Here is a 22,249-nt window from a genome sequence, read left to right as displayed (position 1 = left end):
TCACTAGATTACACACAATGATTTCTAAAAATGTAAGAACATCACAGAATTTTCTAGAAAGTGACTTCAAAGATCATGGTGCCCAACCGCCTCTCGTAACTGATGAGGACACAGGTGGTCAGAGAGTTAAGGCACCTGTTATTGGCAAAAGAAACACATCTATTGACTTCGGATGAAAGGCTCTTTCTGTAGTTCCACTCCTCATACCTGCCAAAGCTGCAGTCACAGTGAAAGGACATAAAGTAAGAAGAGAAAAAAAAAAAAAGTTGCTCATCCCTTAATTTTACATGTTAGTGATGGTGCCTTCCTTTTTCAGTAAATGACTTAGTGCTGTCGACTTTCAAAGAGAAGTCACAGGAATGACCCTTAGAAGTTCCAGTCCACTATCTTCTCCCAGACACTGCTGGAAGTATATACATACCATTATCTTATGATTAGTTCAATTCTCACACAGAGATAGGATCAAATCTTTAGAAATTGAATTATAATTGACATACAATATTAGATTAGTTTCAGGTGTGCAACACAGTGATTTGACATTTGTACACATTATGAAATGATCATCACAATAAATCTAGAGACCATCTGTCACCATACAAAGTTGTTACAATATACTGACCATATTCCCCATGCTGTACATTACATCATTCTGACTTATTTTACAATTGGAAGTTTGATCCTCTTAATCCCCTTCACTTATTTCACCTGTTCCCCCATCCCTCTCCCCTCTTGCAACCACCAGTTTGTTCTCTGTATCTGAGTCTGTTTGTGTTTTATTTTGTCCATTTGGTTTTTACATTTTGCATAAGTGAAATCATACAGTATTTGTTTTATTCTCTCTGGCTTATTTCACTTAGCGTACTATCCTCTAGGTATACCTATGTTGTCACAAATGGCAAGATTTTATTCTTTTTTATGGCTGAGTAATATTCCAGAATACCACCTTTTTATCCATTCGTTTATCAATACACACGTCAGTTGCTGCTGTATCTTGGTTATTGTAAATAATGCTGCAATGAACATAGGGGTGCATATATCTTTTCAAATTAGTGTTTTTGTTTTCTCCATATAAAAACCCAGTAGAATTGCTGAATCATAAGGTAGTTCTACTTTTACTTCTTTGAGGAACCTCCATACTGTTTTCCATAGCGGCTGCACCAATTTACATTCCCACCAACAGTGTACGAGGGGCTCCCTTTTCTCCACATCTTCGCCAACCTTTGTTTTTCTTGTCTTTTTTTTTTTGCAGTACGCAGGCCTCTCACTGTTGTGGCCTCTCCCGTTGCGGAGCACAGGCTCCAGACGCGCAGGCTCAGCGGCCATGGCTCACGGGCCCAGCCGCTCCGCGGCAGGTGGGATCTTCCCGGACCGGGGCACGAACCCGTGTCCCCTGCATCGGCAGGCAGACTCTCAACCACTGCGCCACCAGGGAAGCCCCTTGTCTTTTTGATAACAGTCGTTCTGACAGGTGTGAGGTGGTATCTCACTGTAGTTTTGATTTGCTTTTACCTTATGAGTAGTGGTGTTGAGAATCTTTTCATATGCCTGTTGGCCACCTGTATACCTTCTTTGGAAAACTGTATCTGCAGGTCTTCTGTCCATTTTTAAATTTTATTTTATTTTATTTTTTGCGGTACGCAGGCCTCTCACTGTTGTGGCCTCTCCCGTCACAGAGCGCAGGCTCCGGACGCGCAGGCTCAGTGGCCATGGCTCACGGGCCCAGCCGCTCCGCGGCACGTGGTATCCTCCCAGACCGGGGCACGAACCCGTATCCCCTGCATCAGCAGGCAGACTCTCAACCACTGCGCCACCAGGGAAGACTGCCTCTGTCCATTTTTTAATCGGGTTGTTGGTGTTCTTTTTTTGACATTCAGTTGTATAAGTTTTTAAGATATATTTTGGATTTCAGTCCCTTGTCAAATACATTGTTTGCAGATACCTTGGGATATAATCAAATCTTAAAGAAAATCCCCTAACCCCTCTTTGGACACTGATATTCACATTTTAAAGTGTACAGAGCCAGACATTTGGGCCAGAATCTTAGAAGAGCATCTCTCTTAGAAGGTTGATCCAGAGAAGGAAAAAGGCACCAAGTTCCATGAGAGGAGGAGGGAAGTGTGTTCTTGTGAGGGATGTCCTTGAGGACAGAGCATCCGTCTGGAAGGAACAGTAAGTGCTACAGGAGAACTTGAGGATGAGACCTGATAAGATATTACTGGATTTTTCAAAGGAGGACTTTGCAGTTTCTAGAGAGGTGAAGGGTAAGTCAGATGACAGGAGGATGAGAAGAGGCTGCGAGGTGAGAAGTAGAGGGATCCTAGGGGCATGTGCAGGGGGATTTCCTCAGCAAGGATGCAAGGAACTCCTCTGAGAGTCTGTGACAGGATAAGCCCAGAGGTGGAGAAATGTTTGATTAATAATTTAAAGATAGAGTTTTACTTTACATGTCTTTTTTTAAAAAAAGTATCAACCTGCAAAGGATTGGGAAAAAAGAAAAGAAAAAAAAGTCATTGGTCCTTCACAGCTGGAGAAGCAGTATCTCAGGGAACATCAGCCACTTTCCTGGCTCAAAACCACTCATCCCCCGACGCCCAGAGCCTCTCCCTCTACTACTGCTCCCAGCACTGGAACTATCAATCAAGGGACCCTCTCCTCCTTTTGGCAAAAGGCGGGCACCTGACTCAAGCGAGGCCTCTCAGATTGCTCCTCCCTTGGGGGCCCCAGTCTGAGAAGTGTGTCCTAAGGAAGGAAGTGGCTGGAGCCATTCTTTCATGAGAGCCATTCACTTTATGCGTGGGGAAACTGAGGCTGAGGGTGTGAGTGAGCAGAGGTCACTTGAATCCAGGCTGTCTGTCTCTTTCCACTCATTGCCCTGCTCCTTTTAGATACAAGCATCTCCTTAGGAAATAGTATCTCTACAATGGGAACTTCAGGAGAAAATTCAACCGTGTATTAAACACCCATTCCTACCAGAGGAAGTGATGGGTAAGTCATCAAACAAGGAAAATCAACCTTGTTGCCAAAAAAATGCAATCCATAAAAGTCTAAAATAAAGAAAGTATAATCAAGGAAGTCTACCAAAAACCAATATGGAGGCCTCTTTAATACTGATTTCTGTCTCTCCTCTCTATCTAACAAATAGACGTTTTCTGCCATACGGGGCATGCCAGTGAGCCTAGAATTCATCTTTCACCATGGACTCCTTATCGAATCTAACGACTTAAAGGGCAAGTGCTCAGTGAATTCCACTAAGCACGTGCCGGTCTTTTCACAGTAACTTACTAAGTGTCTTGCACCTAGTAGTTGCTCAATATGTCTTTGTTATATGGGTTTTATCATTAAAATTAATAAATATCCAGGACACACTTGTCTAATTTACAACTAAGAGTGTCCCAACATGCCTACATATTGAGATTCACATAACTGAAAATAAGCAAATACATATCTCTCAATAATAAAAATTAAGTGGCACGATTAATGACAAAAGAAACGAACACCATTCAGTCATTAACGTGTCTGCTAATAAAAAGACCTTATTCGCTAAATGAATTGGAGAACAATAAATAAGACTGAACACCCCGAAGTCTATCTAAGTTTCTCTAGATTAGATTCAGCAAAGCATTCATTTTGAAAACCAGCGAGGGAACTGGCTTTCATCCTAGCTTCACATTCACTCTACTGCAAATTAATTGCACATGACATTCATTTAGGGGTAAGCTTCAAATCTCTCAGTATAACTGACAGGTTCTTCCAAATCCCAGTAAACATGGTTCAAAAGGTTTCATAATCAAAATATAATTGGCGATTCTAGAGGTCATTGTTGTAATTATGCAGTTAGCCAAATAATGAGGAAAACAAAGCCAGAGACAGAATAACTTCTAGTATTTGGTGGAAATTAGACCCCAAACTCTCAGGGAGGACCTAGAATATTCCCCTATTTAATTTCACAACGTATCTTTAGTCTTTTAACCTCCTTATCTGATAACAAGTGCTTTGACAAAGTTGAGCCTGACAGCCTATTTCATGGGAATAGGATAAATATAGTTCCAAAAATGTATATATTATGCTAGGTCTGGTTTGCATTCAGTTCTTATCCAAAAACAGCATTCACTAAATATCTTTGCTCATTCAGATTTGCATTTATATTTGTTCCCTTCAGAGCCCATCTTCTCTTTTTTATCCACACCATCTAGAGAGGGAGAGACAGAACTAATGAAAACATGCAACAGTTCTTACGAATAAACTCATTCATTCCTTTGTAACTGAAGGAAAACAAAAATCACAGCAGGTGAAAGAGGGTGAGAGAATAAGTGTTGTTTCCTGTCTGCCAGACTGGTATTACTCCCAATTTGCAGAGGTGGCTCGGGATCAAATAACTGTCTCCAAGTTGACCAGTTAAGGAACTAGCTTAGATCCTTTCCATTTCAAATTCCATTTAATAATAGTAGGAACAACAATAGCAACAACAAACATTTACTGAATGCTCTCCATATTCCAGGCGCTATTCCAAGCCCTTGACATACACCCAATCATTTCATCATCACAGCCCTATCTATTGCTACCCGCATTTTATAGATAAAGAAACAGATGCTTGCTTGCTCTGTGCAGAACCACAGCTCTACAGGGATTGTCGAGAGAAAACTTGGTGTTGCTTCATGTTTTTCCATTTACCATTATCCTCCTCTCTCTATCCTCCTTGTTTTACTTCATCTTGCTTATGAAATGAACACAACTCCTGGTCTGAATGAGTAGAGAGGTTCCTTTGGTCCATCAATCACTACAAGGATTCTGGGAAGTCGTTTGGCTGTTTTGGTCAATAGGCCTTGCTCAGAGCAGCACAACAAGAGTTCCTGGTGGACACCAAGTGTTCTAAGATAGGCTCTACCTGGGCATTCCTGAGAGCACAACACTGTGGGAGGGAGGAGACCGCAAATGGGAATGGCATTCTGGAGCTAAAGAAAATCATCCACTTTGGGAGTTTTTTTTTTTTCAATCAGTGAGCATTGTATCACCGCTGACTTCAGCGTGGAGACAAACAATGTTGCCTGCCACAACAGTAAACAAAGGATATTGTGGCCATCAAGCCATCAGCCCGCTGCAGCTGTCCCCTGACTGTGCACCCCGAGGGGATTCAGGATGGAGAAAAGCAAGACACTGGCCCTAGATAGTTAAGATGCACATCAAAGGAATGGTTTCAATGAGTCTAGATTCTTGCATCTTCCTATACATAGAAAAATGCTAAATTCATTAACTTGACATGTCTGTTTTTCTTTAATTAACAGTAATCTTTTGATGTTCCGACTACCTAGCTATTTTGCAAAAACTCTTTCGTATCCCGGCTCCTCCCTCACCTCTTCAGAGCAATCCCTCAGAGGCTGTCACCTAGGCTTAAGTATGTCTGCCGAATAAACGTAATCCTCAATTTTTAGCTCGTGCATTTTTTTCAGTCGACAAGTATCTAAGGAGACACTGCAAACCCAGAATGAGATCCAGGGGGCCAGGCTGGCTGACGGGGAGCACAGCTTCAGAAGTCTTCCAGGCAGGTTCCACACTTGTTATCAAGACGGCAGCCAACTTGGTGGTTCATATAAGCTGACAAGACCTCAGCCAGTGGTTGGGAACGTGGGCAAGATTCAGTATTTTGGGGTGAGTGGACTGGTAATGGTGGAGCAGATCAGATCATTAAGTCCCTTACCTTCACAGGAGGTGTGCTGGCGAGGCGGTGGATGGCATCTACATTTAAATTAGAATGAGGAGAGCAAACCAGGATTTGGGGAAGATAAACTACAAACTGTCTCTTGCCAAGGCCTACCCCAGATCTCTTGTTGGTTCTCCCAGAAACTAACAGAAGGGGATGAATCTCCTCATTTACTGCACAGAGACTGGGCAGGCCTGAGACCTGCAGTCTGCTAGTTTTCAATTCTTACCACAACCTGAGCCTGAGGCCTGCAGGAGTGGATACTGAGACTCCTTTAAAGTCTCATTAGGCCAAGAGTTCTAGAAATTCGAGGCACTATCAACAGACAATTAAGTGAAAAGTATTGTTCTCCATTTCAATTTTGACAGAGTCTTAATGGGAGAAGGAAACAGTACCCCCATTCATGGAAAAGGACCTCTTGTCAATCCAATTTGAGCAAACCCAACCTCGTACTGCTGAGGTAAAAGTTGGAGGCTAACTTCAGCTAGACACACAAAACAGGGTGAAGAGTATTCCCCCAATTTTGTAATTTCACTTTTTGCTCTGTGGACACAGAAAAGTGACTGAAAGGAACTTAACCAATAATATGAATGCTTGTTGGTTAGTTCTTTCTGTAATTAGATGTGAGTTTTGTGTTCTATATTTTAATTGGTTTTATAATTCTGAAAAAAAGTATTTAACAACTAATTCGTATTTCTACAGCGCCAGTTAAAGAACAGAAACTTGATGACATTTAACATCTAACTGAGGTTTAAACAGCTCTTTCAACACTAAAGCTATTTTAAAAGTAAAACTTTTTAAAAGATAGTTTGAAATGTAACCCTTTAGAAAGATATATGCATATATATATATTTTGCATAAAATGTTAACCATAAAGACATTTTAACAATTTAATGAAATAACGCATGACTTTATAAAATCAGACTTTAAAGATTATGACTGCTGGCTGGAAAAGGCAGTTAAATGTCACTTCAATTTATTGCTTTTACTAAAAGATGCACTGAAAACTCAGAAAGCAGAAACTTAGCATAAAGTGAAACATACAGAACTTTAGTATCCTACAGTATCCTATGGCTATTTTTCTCCCTGTTATGGACTAAACTGTGTCTTCCTCAAAGTCATAATAAGTTGAAGCCCTAACCCCCAAGGTCGTAGGGTTGGGCCCTCATCCAATACGACTGTGTCTTTATAAGAAGAGGAGGAGATACCCAGTGCTCTGGAGAACAAGCTCTCTCTTGCTCTCTCTCTACCGCCACCCCCCATGCATAGAAGAAAGGCCACACGAGGACACACTGAGAAGGCACTCTGCAAGCCAAGGACAGAGCCCTCCCCAGAAACCAACGCTGCTGGCGCCTTGATCTTGGCCCATCAGCCTCCAGTTTAAGCTTAATCTGGTCTTTTGCTATAGCAGCCCTAGAAGACTAAGACACTCCCAATTTTCTATTCAGTCCTACAGTGAACAAAAGCCTTCAGAAGATTATGTCTAGCTTTATCTGTAGGTTTGGCTTTTATTTTTCTTTAAAATCATAACATCATAGAATGTTGAAGCTGAAAAGAATTAAAGAATCACTTAGCCCAAGTCCTACCATTTCTAAATTTTGTCCTTGTCTTCCAAGTGGTGGATTTAAAATAAAATATGACCTTTGAGTAGAACATGTATGATGACAGAAGAGAAATATCCCTGTTTGCTAACTAACACCTTTCGGTATAAGGATAAAAAACAAACAAGCACATTTCAAAACCACAGCTCCTTTCATAACAATTAATTTGAAGGCAACTCATACCACTGGATATTCTGTGGGACCTATTATCTGAATGAGAGGGTGAAAGAGTAATTTATTGCATGTGATTCACCATAATATTTCTTAAACTGGTAAGACAGGGTGATCAGAAAGTAGTTAATCTGTATTACTGGTAGAAATGAGGCGAGAAGAGGGGCCATGGGTTACAAACTTTCACTTTTCCTTTTATCCAGAAAAACTATTATTTTCTACCTTTTTATTCATAGTGGAGATAGAGTTATTTATGAGTTGATACATACACTTGTGAGTAAGTTTAGGAGACTAACTTATTTACAATTCTAAGGAACCTATGGAAACAGAGTGGGAAGAATCCTAAGGGGCAGGAAGCTGTGTTGTTCACCCTGCTTCTGTCATTCATTTTCTGTTCTTAGGTCTTAATCTCTGTCAGCCTGAATTCTAGGCAGCCTAGCAACTTAGAAACAGAATTAAATGACCATTCCTGTATAACAATACATAATAAAACGCTTTTCTTTTTTTCTAAGTTATAAAGTTATTACTCACTCACTTATTAAGCTCACTTAATAAACCAAACAATACTTAGTTACATAAAAGGAAAAAAAAGATTTCGTCTTCCTCCTATTCTCACTCCCAAATTTAATCCCTTGAATGTTTACAGTTTGATGTTTATCATTACATGTGCTTTCACTTTTCATTCAAACTTACGCATTTCCTTTACTGTTATCCTGCCATTTATATTATTACGCATATTCCCTTCTCACTAAACAATACAGCACAAATTCCTCATCCATCCCAGTGGATCTAACACATGCTTTGTAAGAGCTGATGAACCCACCTCAGCATGGATGTGCCACAATTTATTCAATTCCTTTTACTGTTTATGAGAACCGGATTGTTTCCTTTTTTCTATTACAAACAATTTAGCAATAATGATCCTTTGTCTCTGTACATGTATGTTAATTTCTATAGTTATATATTCCTAAAACTATAACTTATAGGTCCTAGGATCATCACATTTATTTTAGTAGGAAATGCTATTCACTTATCAAAAATATTTAGCAATTTGTTTCCCACTTTCCTCACTGTAATTGGATATTATCTCTGTCTATCTACTGATCAATAGATAAGTCTATTTGATTTTTGGCAAGAAAAACAGTGTTCTCAGCAGCATCTCTTTATTATCTGTTGGTTCTCAGAGGCAGTCTTGTACCAAGGGCAGACTGGAAACAACCTTTAGCCAATGTTCCAATGCTGTGTCATAAAAGGGAAATAATCCTTGGAAAAATATATTTCAGGAAAACAACAAGAACTACTATTCAGAGAAAGGATTTTTAAAGGCTTGTGTTGTATCAAGTGAAAATGAGTAAACACTCCTTTCAGTAAGTTGCTCTACATGGAAAAACACAGGAATCAGAGAAACACCTTAAAGGACCACTAACAAATTTGCAGTCTAAGATCTCTCCTTGGTAATGAGACAGCCAAACTCATCAATTACACTTTGGAATTCATTAGATGATGAAGAATTAGTAATCATATTAGCTCAGTTTAAAACGTCTAAGGCAGATATGTTTTTAAAAGTTAAAATTAATAATAATAAAGGCATATTTTTCTGTATGCCTAGAATTTGCTTGTTCGGAGAATAAAGTTGTTCTTTCTTTCTTTCTTTTCCCCCAATTTTTACTCTTCATTTCAGGACTCAGGAAATTTCCATGCTGGGTCTTCAGCAATAGAAGCAATTTGGACTCTGGGTAGTTAATGTGATTCAGTGCCTTGGTTTTCTCATCCACAGCCTGAAGTTAAAATCATCAACCTACCTCAGAGGAATGATAAAAAAAATAACTGCCCCTTGTGAAAAAAGAGGAAGGAAATACTACAGCTAAATGATAATATGCCTGTCTTTTAAATGATGGGAATGTGATTTTTAAAAATCTAACATTCTTATTTTCTAAGTTTTTTTTTTTTAATGGCCATATATTACATTCTAATGGAAAAGTAACTTGAAAACAAAGCCCCCCCACAATGAAGGCTGAGCTCGTGTCCAAGTCAGAGAGGATCTGCCACACCGGATGCCCTGCTCGCCTCTCTCAGCTTCTGTCCTCACCACACTCCCTCTCTGGACTGCTAGGTTCTGAGGCTCCCACACTCCCTGTAGTTAAAAGTTACCCCCACTCATCTATTCATGGGTCCATCTCTTTCACAAGACTGTAGGTAAGGACTGTGTGCCCCAAATGTGCCCTTGGGTCCACACTGCTACCAAAGCAGACACACAGAGAAGACCAGAGCAAATAATGAGGTCCTGCCTGGTAAACTCTTAACTGCAGGCACCTCTCAGAGAGAAATGCAGCTCGGCCAGACTCCTTGGGAATACAGGTGATTAAAAGAAACAAACTTAACTGCAGGCAGAGACTGAGAAGATTTCTAAATGCTTTTAGAAGATACAAGATAAGCAGGGTACTCAGGGATACTGTCATGAAACAGTAACTGTGTGGGGAAATAAAAGGGACTGTCACAGCCATTCGTTCCAGACACAAAAGGAACCTCCAGGGGACCATTCGAGTGGTCATCTGATCTACAGTCTGTCATCCACTGTGTGTGTGTGTGTGTGTGTGTGTGTGTATGTGTGTATAAGGAACACAATGGAAATTAATATTAGAACTCATCATCATTCACAGTGCTGTATACTTTTGCTTATTAAAAATATTGATATTTAAATGCCACACGGTAGAACAAAGTTTTTGGTACAATTTATCATCTTTATAAACAGTAACTCTTGCTGGCATTGTAGTAGAGAGCCACCTTAACTGTCGGGATTCTAATAAATGACCAAGATGACAGTGTGTAGAGGAGACAAAACCAAGCAATCAAAGGACTCTTCATAGGTGTTCACAGTATTTTCTAGACTTCACCCCAAGTCCTAGGAGCTCCACAATATTCCAAAAAGAGATTTGGTGCTCAAATAAATTTGGGAAATACTGGCTTAAATACTATGTTATCATTATCTTTACAACAGGATTAGTCAGAAATGTTAACACTGAGCAATGCATTGGAATTTCCTCAAGGCAGGTATATCCTGACTCTTGCTTCTCCCAATCTTGTTTGGCCAGTTGAGGTTTTCCTTAGGGGAACCAGGGTAAATGCTGCATTGCACAAACAGCTCAGGATCCTTTTGTACTTCAGAAAAAAAAAATCTATTCGTCAGAGTCTAGCCTAGCTTGAAAATTAATTTGCTCTTGAGTCTGGATAAGTATTTCTCTCAAAATTCAAAGACTCCATGACATCATGAAAAATAAATTTATTTTTCTGAAAAAGAAATACTGCATGCTATGCTGCAAAACGAAAACTAATTGATCTGAGATAGAAAAAACATTCAATGATAATATTTAGAAATACATATATTCGAACACCACATTTTGAAATGCAACCATGACATTCTTAGATACAATCTTGAAAATCGAATGAACTCTTCAAAATGGATTTAGCTAAAATTCCAACCTCTCAAATATTTGGAAAGGTCAATTTTGATATGAAGAATTATAATTTTGTCAATTCCTATTGTACAGCTGTTCTCAGGAAATATAATACTGTTGGTGGCGTAAATAATGTATTTAATCAGTTTCCCTGGAGTTTTTCTTGTTAAATACCTTTCAGAAAATGCTCAAATGTCCTAAGCTAATATAGTTTTTTTCTGCTGGCTTAAGCAATGCCTTTGGTTGGTAAACGGTTAACACATGTTGCTGAATAACACCCCTCCTGGAGCCCAGGACCCCCAATCTATGAAGCAAAAAAAACAGATGAAAGAGCTCCTTAAAAGAAACTCTCATTTAAAGATTATATTTTTAAAGAACAGTCACATGGCAAAATGTACTCTGTATTATACTAAGATAAAAAAACCAACCTAGGTATAATGTTGTCTGGACAACCTGTCCACAATCTTAAAAGCACAAATACACACATAAAGTAATCCTTAAAAAGACACAGAAAATTTAGGTTTAACCAAATGAATTTGCTGATTGAACAGGTCCCAAACAGTCAATTATCAGCAATTTCATATAGGTCAAATTGCAGATCAAAATGTTAACAGTGGCTATAACTTGGGGACTTGGGATTGTAGATCAGATGACCACTCGAATGGTCCCCTGGAGGTTCCTTTTGTGTCTGGAACAAATGACTGTGACAGTCCCTTTTATTCTTTGTGTGTGTGTTCTTTCGCTTATTTTCGAAATCTCACGATGAGTTCTCATTGCTTTTATACAATACACCTTTAAACTTTTACAAGAAGACACAGAAGTAAAAACGTTAATGAAAGCACTAGGTTGTTTACTGGAGGGGAAGATAAAGAAACCGAAGGAAGAGTGTGGACTGTGATTTAGGTATCATTTTCAAAAGTCATATGTGGATTCCCACATCTCACTAGAAAACTGATATGTAAGAAAGGATCCTGGCTTCCCAGAGTTTGGGGAAAAAAATGTTTGCTGCATCCAGTGTTAAAAGACTTCCCTCAGTTTGGGCCCAAGTAGTGGAAGAAAAGAATGACACGAATTATATCAGGGAATAGGCACTATGGTAATGAAGATATTTGTATTATTCATGTAGTATTATTCTTCTTTCCCACTTAAGATATTTGACTCTCCTTAGTTCATTTGTGAGTTCCCAGATTAAAATCCTGAAAATACCTATAGACGTTATATTTTGTTTTGGGGTGTGTTTGTTGTTGAACAATCAATGCCTTCTAGTAAGCAAGGCTATACCCCAGTCTTTGTGAACCAGAAGCAGTCTGGAGGATGCCCAGGGCCAGGCCAGGGGAGGAGCTTATTCTTGATTGATGGCTGACAGCAATGGAGGGGTCCCTGTCTTCCCTTAGAAAGGTCCATCTGGATTTTACAGAAACGGTCTCATTCTAGTAACACCCATTTTTCTGAGATCACCCCTGCCAAACTCATGGGCAAGGTTAAGGGAAGAAGAAAACAGACTTTAATAAAACTCTACTTGTTAGCCACTGGTTTGTTTTCTATGTCTGTGAGTCTATTTCTGTTTTGTAAGTTCATTTGTGACATATTTTAGATTCCACATATAAGTGATATCATATGTATTTGTCTGACTTACTGAAGTTAGTATGATAATCTCTAGGTCCATCCATGTTGCTGCAAATAGCATTATTTCATTCTTTTTTCTGGCTGAGTAATATTCCATTGTGTGTGTGTGTGTGTGTGTGTGTGTGTGTGTCTGTGTGTGTGTACCACATCTTCTTTATCCATTCATATATATGTATAATTGTATCTCTTTGCTGTACGCATGAAACTAACACAACACTGTAAATCAACCATACTAAAATTAAAAAAACTCTACTTGTTAAAAAACAACAGTAAGAATTATTTAAGGAATAGTCAACCAGATAACACTTGAAAATATATGTTGACTTTTTCCCACCTAATGGAGAGTAGAAAGAAGTGAATACTTTTCAAGCTAACAGTAGGGTATTTTTATTTGAATATTAAACCTTTGTATTCCATTTTGCTTTTTAAAATACACTAATCCCACTGTGAAATATTCATTACTTTGAAAGAGATTACCTACATTTTTGGAAATTAGACACTCATTTAGGGATTCAAAAAATACTCTAAGCGTAAACATTTCTGTAATACATGAAATCACTCCACCTTTGCATGTATTAAAGCACACTATTTTCCTTTAATCACACGAGGTATACTGAGAGAATACAAGTTTTCTTGGACGAGGTAACAGCCGGGCATTGTAACAACCTAGAAGGGCAGCACGAATCACTGGGAAATCTGAGGTACGGTTTAAAAAAAGATGTTGGAACTTAATTCAAGACTTATGTTTCCTAGGTATAGTATAAGCCTGTTCTGTGAATAAGCATTAAAATTATAACAATTATTTCCATTTCTTCCTAGTGTGACCTGACAACCACTACCGCACATACACGATATGATGAATCCTTAAACTCAGATTTTTATTTTGTCGAAAATTTCATACATAACATTGCTCTTTTGCATCTTTTGGTTGCTCATCCAAATATTATCCAACTGACGTTTTCATTTCATCCTTTACAACTAAACAGTTGTAAGGGATCAATATTGGTTGCAAATTTGTTTTCAAATAAGTGGCTACTTTCCCAGCTTGTGTATTTCTTCCTAAGTCAGACTCATGAGAGATTAATTTTTGACGTGTAACTAGTCAGCTTGAGACACAAAACTCGATCTTGAAGAAAGCACGGGCCAGGTAAAGGGATACTTAACTTCCCTATTCTTATCCTTTTCTCTTATATGCAATGCTACATCTTTCTTGATTATTGCTGTCACATTTCCATTTCTGAATAATTAAAGTCATTAATATGTGTATGTGTGCACATGTGTAGGACAGAGAGAGACTGAGAGAGACAGCATGAGACAGAATGAGATAGAGTAAGAAACACACACACACAGAAAGACTGACAGAGGGAGAGAGACATAGACAGAAACATAGATAGATACACATATACACAGTGACAGACATTTGCTTTTCTTCCCCTTATGGTCTCTTTGTTTTCATTGCTCTTGTACCTACAGACCTTTCGGCAACTAACATTACTCATTTTGAGGCCTGGTTCACTTTAGGCTTTGCCTTTGTGTGCTGGCATGAGACTGACAGTGAATTAAGTTATATTATGTGGTACTTGAGGCTGGGAGATTTTAAAAATACATCATCTGTGTGATCCTCATTTTTCTGTAACTACAAACCCTATATTTAAATATGCATAAAGATGCACATTGTCTTAATTCTATTTTTTAAAAAAACACAGCAGTGTGTTGCTCTGAAATTGCTTGCTCTTCTCCAAGTCATCAGTTACTCCTCAAAGATAATCGGCAACAGGGCAGAAAAGGCTATAAGAAGGAGCCTACCTAATTTAGCCTTTGCTTGTGCACAGTCAGTGCAGTTTGAACTTGGCTTAGCAAAAACTTGGGCTGCATGAATGTCACATCACTTCTTCACTCCCCGCTTTGGTCCCCCTCGGAGTATTGGAAGAGTCATACGGAAGAGGACGAGAGGACACCCCAAATCACAACTGCCTGTTCTGCAATATAGTTTCACCCTAATCCTGAGTTTACATCCAAAAACGAAAGAGCGTACATACCTAGCACTTAACATATTCCAGATGATGTTCATGAATTACCTCCTGTAATTCTCATGATAACTCAATGGCAAGGGTACTCTTATTATCATCCCTGTAACTGAGTAGCTTTCCTCAAGATGACACAAGTGGTGAGGGGCAGCGTGTGAACCTAGGCCGTGAGGCCCCAGAACTGGGGCTCTTCTCCCCCAAACGCAATTCCACACTGCTGCTGGGTGAGTAAATCCCACCTCACCCCACAAGGAAACACAGTGGGGAGTAAGTTCCATGGTGGGTACAGAAACATAAGTGTGAGACAACAGTCAGCATTCTTTTAGGTGCATCCTGCAGGGAAAGGGAAAAGAAATGATGGAGAAGAGAAGAAGAAAAAACCTCCAAAAACCCAAAGAAATGAAGCTGCTTCTGGGATGGTGAACAAGACCCTGTCTCAGTTGATATTTCTCACTGCATAATGAAGAGTGAGTTTCACAGGCAGTGAGGAATGGGCTGGGTTCTGTTTATCTGTGGGTTTGATTCCTTTTTTCTTAGCCGTCTGAAAAAAGGGCATGCAATTTACAGAATGAGAAAAAAGATATTTTCTGATTTAAGGAAAAGTTTTAAATCCTAAAGAGGACTTTGCAAAACCCAGAAAGTGTTGCTATCTTTGACTTATAGAAGTGGCAATTCATCATGCAAAAATGCACACTACAGCTATCTACCGATTAATAAAATTACCTAATAAAAATTAAGTAAAAGCTGCAAAATGCTTTGTGGTATTATGTCTTGTGACATACCACTGAAAGTAAAATTGAAAATCTGGCATATGTTTTCTAAGAGTCTCCCTTCTAAGAAGGTTAGGGCAGCAGAAATTGTGATTATCCCTTTGACATGATAAAATACTGAGATTTAAGATAAAAAAAAAAGACATGGCATTTCTATTTCTGAGTATCTTTAAGCAGAGAGAGTTTATTGCCAGGTTCATGAGGAGCTGATAAAGGCAGAGATCCACATTAGAAAAGCCACAAGAGCCATTCTAGCTCTATGACCCAGTCATTTTATGAATGAACCTAACTGCATAAATTTACATAAATTAGAATTTTATAAATTGTACTTAGAATTCTTCAATTAAAATTTTCTCTTTACTTCATTTTTCATTAACATTGATATCATAAACTTCTTAATTATAACCTGTTGACAATAAGTTTTAGGTAGATCTGTCCAAATTTGCCATGTTAGAGAATTTTGTCTACACAGGCTACATAGAGAAATGACCCTCCTTAAATTTTCTCTGAGGCAAAAAATTCCACTTATAAACTTTGGATCCAGCCAATGCTTAACGGAGTGTCTGTTCATATGATACTATGCTCTTGGAAGTCATGTTGTAAAAATTAGCACGTAAGAGTGTATCATATTCAATCTGTATAAGGGATAAGAACTCAGATTACAATTTACATATTTTTCCAGTAAGCTAAACTTTGTTTTCTTTCCTCCCATTACATATATTTCAGCAATTTCACTGCTTAAAAAGGAAAATAAGATAAAACTGAAAATTTTCTTTTGTACAAAGGTTAACTGGAGAGAGAAAACTGAGGCATGATTTATATTCTGCTGATACTCTGCAAAAAGATGGTTGTCCAGAGCAGTTTTTGAAAAGAAAAATTTCAAGTTTTTAACAGAAGCACATATTTCAAGTTTTTAACAGAAACACGTACGGGAACTACACAGCCTGATGTGAATCCTAGCTCTGCCACTTACTTGTGGCCTCAGGCAGGTGTCTTCCCTTTCTGAGACTCAGTTTTCTCATTTCTAAATGGGATCACAATAGTACACCCAAGCTGTTGTGAGGACTAATTTGTGTAATGCATGTAAAGGGCTTAAAACAGCTTAGTGTCTGGCAAGTTTTAGCTATTCTTATATCTATATAAAGCTACAAGGTTTTATAAATATACTACAGATATGGAAAAGCATTAAAAAGAACTTGATAACCATAGCGTGAGAAATGGGACAGCAATATATCGTCTAAGAAGAAATTATAATCTCATATATACAAGACATACACATTAAAATATAACAGGCACAAATAATGATATCAGCTCTCGAAGCATGAATAGTAACACTAGAAATGGTTCACATTTAGGACCATTCTTTTAAGATCAATTTTAAAGGATATGGAAATCTAGTTTGATGAATTTATGGATTAAAAGGTGATTTTAAACAGCATCAAATTAGCTCTAAGTTTTAGTTTATAGAACTATACCTGAAAAGTGGGCAAAAAATTGTTATACTCAATAATAGGATGAACAGCCCAACAGAAAACATGAACAAAATATTTCAAAATATATTAGACACTTCACTAAAGAATATACACAGATGTTAAATAAGCAACATGATAGATGCTCAAGATCATGAGCCATTAGGAAAATGCAAATAAAAATCAGTACCACTACACATCTGTTAGAATAACTAAATACTGATCATAGCAAGCTTTAGCAAGGATGTAGAGGAACTGGAACTCCCATCTGCTGCTAGGAATGTAAAATCTATAACTGCTCTGAAAAACAGCTTGGGAGTTTCCTACAAAGTCAAACATACACCTACCGTAAGACATTCTAATCCTGGGTATTGAACTAAGAGAACTGACATCATTTTCCATACAAAGACACGTACACAAACATTTAGAGCAGATTAATTTTAACAACTCAGTGCTGGAAACAAGCCAAATGTCTATTAAAGATGGATGGATAAATAGTAGTGTATAAGCATAATGGAATAATAATAAGCAACAAACGGCATAAACTATTGATACACACAAAAATATGAATAAATATCAAAATAGTTATGCTGAGTGAAAGAAAGTAGATCAAAAAGGAGTGCCTATTACAGGATTCCATTTATATGAAATTCCAGAAAATGCAAACGAATCTATACTGACAGAAAGCACGTCAGTGGTTCCTGGTGATGGAGAATGACCCGTGGGAGGTGGAAGGGAGGGATTACAAAGAATTACATCACAACACTTTAAAAAGTGACGGGCATACTTATTAACTTTTGTTGACAGCTTCATATATGTATACATTATGTTATAAGACAGAACGGTACACTTTAAATATGCAATTTATAGATAAAATTCTTGCTTTAATAAAGCTGGAAAATAATAAATCAACTCAATTTATAGTACTTTTCAATGTCCTGTAATTTATACAAATAGAAACTAAAGAAGAACTGGGGGGCAGAGTCAAGATGGTGTACTAGGAGGACGTGGAATTCGCATCTACTCACAGCTAGGGCACTGACCATGCACCGGTGGTAGACCACGGGCACCTAAAGGGATGGGAGGAACCCCCAGCAACTGGTTATTTCAAATATAGTTTTACTTTTCCTAACACATTTTTTATCTTTCTAACTTTATTTTTTGATATTGTACTGCTCCTTTTTTCCTTTCTTTCTTACTTTTTTTTTTTTATACCATGCCACAAAGCTTGCAAGATCTTTGTTCCAGGCAGAAAAGTGAACCCAAGATCCTGTGGTGGGAGGTCTGAGTCCAAACCACTGGACTAACAGAGAACCTGAGACCTCAGGGAATATCAATCACAATGAGGCCTCCCGGAGGTCCTCATCTCAGCACCAAGACCCAGCAATATCCAACTGCCTAAAAACTCCACAGCTGGAAACCTCAGGCTAAACACCCAGTAAGACAGGAATACAGCCCCACCAATAAAAAAAAAAAAAAAAAAAAGAAACGGCAAAAAAATATGTTACAGACAAAGAAGCAAGGTAAAAACCTACAAGACCAAATGAATGAAGATGAAATAGGCAACCTACCTGAAAAAGAATTCAGAGTCATGATAGCAAAGATGATCCAAAATCTCAGAAAAAGAATGGAGAAAATACAAGAAACATTCAATAAGGACCTAGAAGAACTAAAGAGAAAACAGTGATGAACAACACAATAATTGAAATTAAAAATACTCTACAAGGAATCAATAACAGAATAACTGAGGCAGAAGAACGGATAAGTGAGCTGGAAGATAAAATGGTGTAAATAACTGCCAGGGAGCAGAATAAAGAAAAAAGAATGAAAAGAATTGAGGACAGTTTCAGAGACCTCTGAGACAACATTAAACACACCAACATTAGAATTATAGGGATCCCAGAAGAAGAAGAGAAAAAGAAAGGGCCTGAGAAAATATTTGAAGAGATTATAGTCAAAAATTTCCCTAACATGGGAAAGGAAATATTCAATCAAATCCAGGAAGAACAGACAGTACCATACAGGATACACCCAAGAGAAACACACTGAGACACATATTAATCAAACTATCAAAAGTTAAATACAAACAAAAAAATATTAAAAGCAGCAAGGGAAAGGCAACAAATAACATATAAGGGAATCCCCATAAGGTTAATAGCTGATTGTTCAGCAGAAACTCTGCAAGCCAGAAGGGAGTGGCTGGACATATTTAAAGTGATGAAAGGGAAAAACCTACAACCAAGATGACTCTACCCAGCAAGGATCTCATTCAGATTCAATGGAGAAATTAAAACCTTTACACATAAGCAAAAGTTAAGAGAATTCAGCACCACGAAACCAGCTTAATGACAAATGCTAAAGGAACTTCTCTAGGCAGGAAATACAAGAGAAGGAAAAGACCTACAATAACAAACCCAAAACAATTAAGAAAATGGTAAGAGGAACATACATATCAATAATTACCTTAAATGTAAATGGATTAAATGCTCCAACCAAAAGACACAGACTGGCTGAATGGATACAAAAACAAGACCCGTACATATGCTCTCTACAAGAGACCCACTTCAGAACTAGGGACACATACAGACTGAAAGTGAGGGGATGGAAAAAGATATTCCATGCAAATGGAAATCAAAACAAAACTGGAGTAGCAATTCTCACATCAGACACAATAGACTTTAAAATAAAGACTATTACTAGAGACAAAGGACACTACATAATGATCAAGGGATCAACCTAATAAGAAGATACAACAATGGTAAATATTTATGCACCCAACATAAGAGCACCTCAAGTCATAAGGAAAGTGCTAACAGCCATAAAAGGGGAAATCGACAGTAACACGATAATAGTAGGAGGCTTAACACAACACTTTTATCAAGGAACAGATCATCCAAAACCAAAATAAATAAGGAAACAAAAGCTTTAAATGACACATTAAACAAGATGGACTTAATTGGTATTTACAGGACACTCCACCCCAAAACAACAGAATACACTTTCTTCTCAAGCGCTCATGGAACATTCTCCAGGTCAGACCATATCTTGAGTCACATATCAAGCCTCGGTGAATTTAAGAAAATTGAAATCATATCAAGTAACTTTTCCCACCACAATGCTATGAGACTAGATATCCATTACAGGAAAAAAACTGTAAAAAATACAAATACATGGAGGCTAAACAATACACTACTAAATAACCAAGAGATCACTGAAGAAATCAAAGAGGAAATCAAAAAATACCTAGAAACAAATGACAATGAAAACAAAATAACTCAAAATCTATGGGATGCAGCAAAAGCAGTTCTAAGAGGGAAGTTTACAGCAATACAATCCTTCCTCAAGAAACAAGAATCATCTCAAATAAACAACCTAGCCTTACATGTAAAGCAATTAGATAAAGAAGAACAAAAAACCCAAAGTTAGCTGAATGGAAGAAATCATAAAGATCAGATCAGAAATAAAAAGGAATGAAAGAAACAATAGCAAAGATCAATAACTCTAAAAGCTGGTTCTTTGAGAAGATAAACAAAATTGATAAACCATTAGCCAGACTCATCAAGAAAAAAAGGGAGGAGGTTCAAATCAATAGAATTAGAAATGAAAAAGGAGAAGTAACAACTGACACTGCAGAAATACAAAGGATCATAAGAGATTACTACAAGCAACTATATGCCAATAAAATGGACAACTTGGAAAAAATGGACAAATTCTTAGAAAAGCACAACCTTCCAAGACTGAAACAGGAAGAAATAGGAAATATAAACCAATCACAAGCACTGAAATTGAAACTGTGATTAAAAATCTTCCAACAAACAAAAGCCCAAGACCAGATGGCTTCACAGGCGAATTCCCTCAAACATTTAGAGAAGATCTAACACCTATCCTCTTCCAAAATATAGCAGAGGGAGGAATACACCCAAACTCATTCTACGAGGCCACCATCACCCTGATAGCAAAACCAGACAAAGATGTCACAAAAAAAGAAAACCACAGGCCAATATCATCAATGAACATAGATGCAAAAATCCTCAACAAAATACTAGCAAACAAAATCCCACAGCACATTAAAAAGATCATACACCATGATCAAGTGTGGTTTATCCCAGGAATGCAAGGATTCTTCAATATATGCAAATCAATCAATGTGATACACCATATTAACAAACTGAAGGACAAAAACCATATGATCATCTCAATAGGTGCAGAAAAAGCTGTTGACAAAATTCAACACCCATTTTTGATAAAAACCCTTCAGAAAGTAGGCATAGACAGAACCTACCTCAACATAATAAAGGTCATATATGACAAACCCACAGCCAGCATCGTCCTAAATGGTGAAAAACTGAAACCATTTTCCTCTAAGATCAGGAACAAGACAAGGTTGCCACTCTCACCACTATTATTCAACATAGTTTTGGAAGTTTTAGCTACACCAATCAGAGAAGAAAAAGAAATTAAACGAATCCAAATTGGAAAAGAAGAAGCAAAACTGTCACTCTTTGCAGATGACATGATACTATACCTAGAGAATCCTAAATAGGCCACCAAAAAACTACTAGAGCTAACCAATGAATTTGGTAATGTTTCAGGATACAAAATTAATGCACAGAAATCTCTTTCATTCCTATACACTAATGATGAAACATCTGAAAGAGAAATTAAAGAAACATCCATTTACCACTCCAACAAAAAGAATAAAACACTTAGGAACAAATCTACCTAAGGAGACAAAAGACCTGTATGCAGAAAACTGTAAGACACGGATGAAAGAAATTAAAGACGATACAAGCATGGGCTTCCCTGGTGGCGCAGTGGTTGAGAATCTGCCTGCCAATGCAGGGGACATGGGTTCAAGCCCTGGTCTGGGAAGATCCCACATGCCACAGAGTGACTGGGCCCGTGAGCCACAACTACTGAGCCTGTGTGTCTGGAGCCTGTGCTCTGCAACAAGAGAGGCCACGACAGTGAGAGGCCCGTGCACGGTGATGAAGAGTGGCCCCCGCTCGCCGCAACTAGAGAAAGCCCTCGCACAGAAACGAAGACCCTACACAGCCAAAAATATAAATAAATAAATGAATTAATTAAAAAAAAAAGATACAAACAGATGGGTATACTATGTTCTTGGACTGGAAGAATCAACATTGTGAAAATGACTATACTACCCAAAGCAATCTACAGATTCAGTGCAATCCCAATCAAACTACCACTGGCATTTTTCACAGAACTAGAACAAAAAACTTCACAATTTGTATGGAAACACAAAAGACTCCGAATAGAAAAAACAATCTTGAGAAACAAAAACAGAGCTGGAGGAATCAGGCTCCTGGACTTCAGACTATACTACAAAGCTATATTAATCAAGACAGTATGGTACTGGCACAGAAACAGAAACATAGATCAATCGAACAGGATAGAAAGCCCAGAGATAA

General features: G+C 38.0%; 1 long non-coding RNA gene across 1 annotated transcript in view; it reads right to left on the bottom strand.

Moving 5' to 3' along the window:
* LOC132507542 (uncharacterized) overlaps positions 1–22,249 on the bottom strand; it is a 278,374-nt gene that overhangs the window by 184,881 nt on the left and 71,244 nt on the right. The gene's annotated exons all lie outside the window — the stretch shown is intronic.

The sequence above is a fragment of the Lagenorhynchus albirostris genome, chromosome 16 (genome assembly GCF_949774975.1).
Source record: "Lagenorhynchus albirostris chromosome 16, mLagAlb1.1, whole genome shotgun sequence".
Taxonomy (NCBI): domain Eukaryota; kingdom Metazoa; phylum Chordata; class Mammalia; order Artiodactyla; family Delphinidae; genus Lagenorhynchus; species Lagenorhynchus albirostris.
Note: the sequence above shows the minus strand (reverse complement) of the source record. Positions and strands in the feature narration are given on the sequence as shown.